The sequence below is a fragment of the Rutidosis leptorrhynchoides genome, chromosome 1, assembly GCF_046630445.1.
Source record: "Rutidosis leptorrhynchoides isolate AG116_Rl617_1_P2 chromosome 1, CSIRO_AGI_Rlap_v1, whole genome shotgun sequence".
NCBI classification, from domain to species: domain Eukaryota; kingdom Viridiplantae; phylum Streptophyta; class Magnoliopsida; order Asterales; family Asteraceae; genus Rutidosis; species Rutidosis leptorrhynchoides.
This window is the reverse complement of record NC_092333.1, coordinates 493,111,556-493,117,652: the sequence shown is the minus strand read 5'-3', so window position 1 is coordinate 493,117,652 and position 6,097 is coordinate 493,111,556.

The following is a 6,097-nucleotide window of genomic DNA, read 5'->3' as shown; positions in this document are numbered from 1 at the left end:
GAGGAGGAAGAAACAAGTGAGTCTGAATAAAGAGTTGTAATCCTTTACTTTTACTATGTCGTGTAATATATGTATTGTAGTATGCTTGTACTTTTATGTTATATGTAAAAATTTCTTGTATCGTTTGTTAATTATCTGTTACGAATCTAATCTTCGTCTATTTTACAGTATAAAAACACAAAATGGACTTTAAGGATAGACAATCGAATATTTTAGAAGACCTACCACGGGATATGATTGATGAAATTGTGTCTAGAGTTGGTCAGAATTCATCGGCTCAATTGTTTATGGCAAAATTAGTTTGTAGGACATTTGAAAGACGTTCCAGGTATCCCTTGATTTATAAAAGGCTTTCCTTCGATAGGTGGGGTATCTCACACTGGGGACACCCTAAGTTGGCTCGTGTTTTCTTTGAGGCTATGTGTGCGGGAAACCCTAATGCACTTTTCCGCTTCGGGTTGAGGGCCTATTTTGACTCCCTATATCCCAATATAGGACTTCGTTCTTTAGAAAGGACTTCAAACATGCAACTCAAAGAAGCATGTTACGTTTACGGGTTAGTGATGTGAAATGTCCCGTTCATATTGATTATAAATGTTCCATATTAATTGATTTCGTCGTGAGGTTTTGACCTCTATATGAGACGTTTTTCAAAGACTGCATTCATTTTTAAAACAACCATAACCTTTATTTTAACGATAAAGGTTTAAAAAGTATTACATAGATTATCAAATAATGATAATCTAAAATATACCGTTTACACACGACCATTACATAATGGTTTACATTAAGAATATATTACATCAAAAATAAGTTTCTTGAATGCAGTTTTTACACAATATCATACAAGCATGGACTCCAAATCTTGTCCTTATTTTAGTATGCAACAGCGGAAGCTCTTAATAATCACCTGAGAATAAACATGCTTAAAACGTCAACAAAAATGTTGGTGAGTTATAGGTTTAACCTATATATTATCAAATCATAATAATAGACCACAAGATTTCATATTTCATTACATCCCATACATAGAGATAAAAATCATTCATACGGTGAACACCTGGTAACCGACATTAACAAGATGCATATAGAATATCTCCATCATTCCGGGACACCCATCGGACATGATAATTTCGAAGTACTAAAGCATTCTAAATTCCAGAATGGGGCTTGTTGGGTCCGATAGATCTATCTTTAGGATTCGCGTCAATTTGGGGGTCTGTTCCCAAATTCTTAGGCTACCAAGCTAAAAAGGGGCATATTCGGCTTCGATCATTCACTCATATAAAGTAGTTTCATTTACTTGTGTCTATTTCGTAAATCATTTATAAAATTGCATGTATTCTCATCCCAAAATATTAGATTTTTAAAAGTGGGACTATAACTCACTTTAACAGATTTTTACTTCGTCGGGAAGTAAGACTTGACCACTGGTCGATTCACGAACCTATAACAAATATATACATTTTATATATATCTAAGTATGTTCAAAATATATTTACAACATTTTTAATACATTTTGATGTTTTAAGTTTATTAAGTCAGGTGTCCTCGTTAGTAACCTACAACTAGTTGTCCATAATTAGATGTACAGAAATAAATTGATATATATTATCTTGAATCAATCCACGACCCAGAGTATACACGTCGCAGGCTAGATCACAACTCAAAGTATATATTTTTGCAATCAACCTCAACCCTGTACAGCTAACTCAAACATTACTGCATATAGAGTGTCTATGGTTGTTCCAAATAATATATATACATGGGTCGATATGATATGTCAAAACATTTGCATACGTGTCTATGGTATCCCAAGATTACATAATATATTATAATACATGTATAATACAATATAAGTTAGCTAGGATATGATTTGTATAGAATTGTTACAATATTTCCCGTAGCTACAGCAATAAAAAAATATCCAATCTTGTTTTACCCATAACTTCTTCGTTTTAAATCCGTTTTGAGTGAATGAAATTGCTATGGTTTCATATTGAACTCTATTTTATGAATCTAAACATAAAAAGTATAGGTTTATAGTCGGAAATACAGGTTACAAGTCTTTTTTGTAAAGGTAGTCATTTCAGTCGAAAGAACGACGTCTAGATGACCATTTTGGAAAACATACTTCCACTTTGAGGTTTACCATGATTTTTGGATATAGTTTCATGTTCATAAGAAAAATCATTTTCCAAGAATAACAACTTTTAAATCAAATTTTATCATAGTTTTTAATTAACTAACCCAAAACAGCCCGTGGTGTTACTACGACGGCGTATATCCGGTTTTACGATGTTTTTCGTGTTTCCAGGTTTTATATCATTAAGTTAGCATATAATATAGATATATAACATGTGTTTAGTTGATTTTAAAAGTCAAGTTAGAAGGATTAACTTTTGTTTGCGAACAAGTTTAGAATTAACTAAACTATGTTCTAGTGATTTCAAGTTTAAACCTTCGAATAAGGTAGTTTTATATATATGAATCGAATGATTTTATGAACATCATTACTACCTCAGGTTTTGTGGATAAACCTACCGGAAATGAGAAAAATAGATCTAGCTTCAAAGGATCCTTGGATGGCTTGAAAGTTCTTGAAGCAGAATCATGACACGAAAACAAGTTCAAGTAAGATTTTCAATCGAAATAAGATTGTTATAGTTATAGAAATTGAATTAAAGTTTGAATATGAGTATTACCTTGTATTAGAAAGATATATTACTGTAAATAAGAAAGATTTCTTGAGGTTTGATGATCACTTTACAAGATTGGAAGTAAGCTAGCAAACTTGGAAGTATTCTTGATTTTATGAAACTAGAACTTATAGAATTTATGAAGAACACTTAGAACTTGAAGATAGAACTAGAGAGAGATCAATTAGATGAATAAAATTGAAGAATGAAAGTGTTTGTAGGTGTTTTTGGACGTTGGTATATGGATTAGATATAAAGGATGTGTAATTTTGTTTACTTGTAAATAAGTCATGAATGATTACTAATATTTTATAATTTTATGAGATATTTCATGCTAGTTGCCAAATGATGGTTCCCACATGTGCTAGGTGACTCACATGGGCTGCTAATAGCTGATAATTGGAGTGTATATACCAATAGTACATACATCTAAAAGCTGTGTATTGTACGAGTACGAATACGGGTGCATACGAGTAGAATTGTTGATGAAACTGAACGAGGATGTAATTGTAAGCATTTTTATTAAGTAGAAGTATTTTGATAAGTGTCTTGAATTCTTCCAAAAGTGTATGAATACATAATAAAACACTACATGTATATACATTTTAACTGGGTCGTTAAGTCATCGTTAGTCGTTACATGTAAGTGTTGTTTTGAAACCTTTAGGTTAACGATCTTGTTAAATGTTGTTAACCCATTGTTTATTATATCTAAAGAGATGTTAAATTATTACATTATCATGATATTATGATGTATTAATATATCTTAATATGATATATATACATTTAAATGTCGTTACAACGATAATCGTTACATATATGCCTCGATTCGAAATCCTTAAGTTAGTAGTCTTGTTTTTACATATGTAGTTCATTGTTAATATACTTAATGATATGTTTACTTATCATAATACCATGTTAACTATATATATATATATATATATATATATATATATATATATATATATATATATATATATATATATATATATATATATATATATATATATATATATATATATATATATATATATATATATATATATATATATATATATATATATATATATATATATATCCATATATATGACATCATATAGTTTTTACAAGTTTTAACGTTCGTGAATCACCGATCAACTTGGGTGGTCGATTGTCTATATGAAACCTATTTCAATTAATCAAGTCTTAACAAGTTTGATTACTTAACATGTTGGAAACACTTAATCATGTAAATAAAAATTTCATTTAATATATATAAACATGGAAAAGTTCAGGTCACTACAGTACCTACCCGTTAAATAAATTTCGTCCCGAAATTTTAAACAGTTGGAGGTGTTGACGTATCTTCTGGAAATAAGTGCGGTTATTTCTTCTTCATCTGATCTTCTCATTCCCAGGTGAACTCGGGTCCTCTACGAGCATTCCATCAAACTTTAACAATTGGTATCTTGTTTTGCTTAAGTCTTTTAACCTCACGATCCATTATTTCGACAGGTTCTTCGACGAATTGAAGTTTTTCATTGATTTGGATTTCGTCTAACGGAATAGTGAGATCTTCTTTAGCAAAACATTTCTTCAAATTTGAGTCGTGAAAAGTGTTATGTACAGCCACGAGTTGTTGTGGTAATTCAAGTCGGTAAGCTACTGGTCCGACACGATCAATAATCTTGAATGGTCCTATATACCTTGGATTTAATTTCCCTCGTTTACCAAATCAAACAACGACTTTCCAAGGTGCAACCTTAAGCATGACCATCTCTCCAATTTCAAATTCTATATCTTTTCTTTTAATGTCGGCGTAGCTCTTTTGTCGACTTTGGGCGGTTTTCAACCGCTGTTGAATTTGGATGATCTTCTAGGTAGTTTCTTGTATTATCTCCGGACCCGTAATCTGTCTATCCCCCACTTCACTCCAACAAATCGGAGACCTGCACTTTCTACCATAAAGTGCTTCAAACGGTGCCATCTCAATGCTGAAATGGCAGCTGTTGTTGTAGGAAAATTCTGCTAACGGTAGATGTCGATCCCAACTATTTCCGAAATCAATAACACATGCTCGTAGCATGTCTTCAAGCGTTTGTATCGTACTTTCGCTCTGCCCATCAGTTTGTGGATGATAGGCAGTACTCATGTTTAGACGAGTTCCTAATGCTTGCTGTAATGTCTGCCAGAATCTTGAAATAAATCTGCCATCCCTATCAGAGATAATAGAGATTGGTATTCCATGCCTGGAGACGACTTCCTTCAAATACAGTCATGCTAACTTCTCTATCTTGTCATCTTCTCTTATTGGCAGGAAGTGTGCTGATTTGGTGAGGCGATCAACTATTACCCAAATAGTATCAAAACCACTTGCAGTCCTTGGCAATTTAGTGATAAAATCCATGGTAATATTTTCCCATTTCCATTTCGGAATTTCGGGTTGTTGAAGTAGACCTGATGGTTTCTGATGCTCCGCTTTGATCTTAGAACACGTCAAACATTCTCCTACGTATTTAGCAATATCGGCTTTCATACCCGGCCACCAAAAATGTTTCTTGAGATCCTTGTACATCTTCCCCGTTCCAAGATGTATTGAGTATCTGGTTTTATGAGCTTCTCTAAGTACCATTTATCTCATATCTCCAAATTTTGGTACCCAAATTCTTTCTGCCCTATACCGGGTTCCGTATTCCCGAATATTAAGATGCTTCTCCGATCCTTTGGGTATTTCATCCTTTAAATTTCCCTATTTAAAAACTCCTTGTTGCGCCTCCTTTATTTGAGTAGTAAGGTTAGTGTGAATCATTATATTCATAGCTTTTACTCGAATGAGTTCTCTGTCCTTTCTGCTCAAGGCGTCTGCTACCACATTTGCCTTCCTCGGGTGATAACGAATCTCAAAGTCGTAACCATTCAACAATTCAATCCATCTGCACTGCCTCATGTTCAGTTGTTTCTGATTAAATATGTGTTGAAGACTTTTGTGGCCGGTATATATAATACTTTTGACCCCATATAAGTAGTGTTTCTAAGTCTTTAATGCAAAAACAACTGCGCCTAATTCCAAATCATGCGTCGTATAATTCTGCTCGTGAATCTTCAATTGTCTAGACGCATAAGCAATTACCTTCGTTCGTTGCATTAATACACAACCGAGACCTTGCTTTGAGGCGTCACAATATATCACAAAATCATCATTCCCTTCAGGTAATGACAATATAGGTGCCGTAGTTAACTTTTTCTTCAATAATTGAAACGCTTTTTCTTGTTCATCCTTCCATTCAAATTTCCTCCTTTTATGCGTTAATGCAGTCAAAGGTTTTGCTATTTTAGAAAAATCTTGGATGAATCTCCTGTAATAACCAGCTAGCCCTAAAAATTGGCGTATGTGTTTTGGAGTTTTCGGGGTTTCCCACT